Here is a 1,787-nt window from a genome sequence, read left to right as displayed (position 1 = left end):
TTTCTGACCTTGGATGACTGTCAGTATCTCGTGTCTCCTCATATGGTCTCCCATACTTCCCATCCTTCCCTTCCTGGCAACCTTTTCACTAAAAACCTTGCTTAAGATCTCTGAATCTACTCCAAATCTGATGAAGATCTGTGCATTTGTTCCACTTTTTCCCTTGCCTTCTTGCCCTTCCTTGAACACTTTCTTTGGTCTTCTTTTCTTGTGTATTGAGTTTGGCATTCTCTTTCCACCCCTTGGATGATCATCATCCCTTGGAACCATTTTCATGGTATGCCCATAGCGGCATCTAACTCACAGAACTGCCATTCCCCCTGAGTCTTGTGGAACACCACCAACTAACCTCTTGGGAACTTCTTCCATGTCTTGTGTTACCCTCCTTAGAATGTGCACCTTCATCTAGGACACCATCAATGATCCTATTTATTGGGAAAAGTTATGAATTCATAATCAAGTTGGTTTTGCCTATTTTTTCCACAAAACATTGTCCAACAAAACATATTTTGCATCCAAACTATGCCCAAAAGGTGTCGCAACCATTGGGCTCTGTCTTGGGCACTTCCCAAAACCTGTAGGGCTGTAAAATCTACTCTAAATCTGCCCATATATTTGCTAATGAGAATATATATGTCTATGAGCATCGAGATTAATGGATGCACATGACATCCCCTCCTGTTAAGCTTGGAGCACTAGGGTAATACATACACCTTTGCTTCGTCGATTCCGTTCCGATCCAATTGAAGACTCCACTTCATATCCACTGTCTCGATCCCCAAGCTCTCTAACTTGGTTTGCTGGATCTTCTAAATCACATGTAGTCTCTTCTTCCTTCTCATAGAATTCATATAGATTTTCTGGAAGCTCCTCTAAAACAATCGAGGAGACCTCATCCTCCTCCATATAGCATCTTCTTCCTCCTCATAGGATTCATATAGATTTTTTAGAAGCTCCTCTAAAACAATCGATCCTCCTCCATATAGGATTTGGAGAGATCCACCTCCTTGGGAACTATAGAGCTAACCTCATCCTCCTCCACGTAGGATTCTGAGATATCTAACTGCTCTAGAATTTTCTCTTTGGGTTCAAGTTCGAGTTTGGATTCGGATTCAAGTTTTGGTTTCGGTTCCTTTGCCAATGGATGATCTTTCAATACGAGAATACTCTACTCCCTTGGAAATCCTTGTGGCACTAGTCTCATCCTCCTCTGTTGTATTGGATTTGATGAGATCCTTGAACACTGGAGTCAGCTCGACCTTGGGCAGTGACATCTCAAACAATGGTTGGTTCTTTACTTGAATCTCCCCATTTGTGATAGCATCATTCGTGAAACTCCTCCTGCCTTAGAAGGTCTCCTTAACTTGGACTAATTCTCTTGATCTTGGGCGGCTTCTTCACAACCCTGGATGATTCCTATGTTGGCTTTGACTTATCCAAAACCATGGTCAATTATCTCGTAAGAATCCTTCACCGGTCCACACTTCTTAGTTGTTGAGGAAATTATCTCCTGATCCACTTCTAATTATAGAATCTCTCTGGTATTATTGAAAACTTCCTCCTGTTGAGTGTCAACCATTGGTGAATATATTGACTACATAGCTTTAAATAAGAATACTGTCAAGAATAGATATCCTATTCGTGTGGATGATCTCTTAGTAGATAGCCAAAGTATTTTCCAAGATTGACCTTAACTCAAGCTATCATTAGGTTGAAATGGCTAAAGAAGATGTTTACAAGACTGCTTTTCACACATAAACGGGTCATTACGAGTTTTTAGTAATGCC

This window comes from Cibotium barometz, chromosome 54 (genome assembly GCF_041138505.1).
Source record: "Cibotium barometz isolate CiBa-2024 chromosome 54, ASM4113850v1, whole genome shotgun sequence".
Classification (NCBI taxonomy): domain Eukaryota; kingdom Viridiplantae; phylum Streptophyta; class Polypodiopsida; order Cyatheales; family Cibotiaceae; genus Cibotium; species Cibotium barometz.
Note: the sequence above shows the minus strand (reverse complement) of the source record.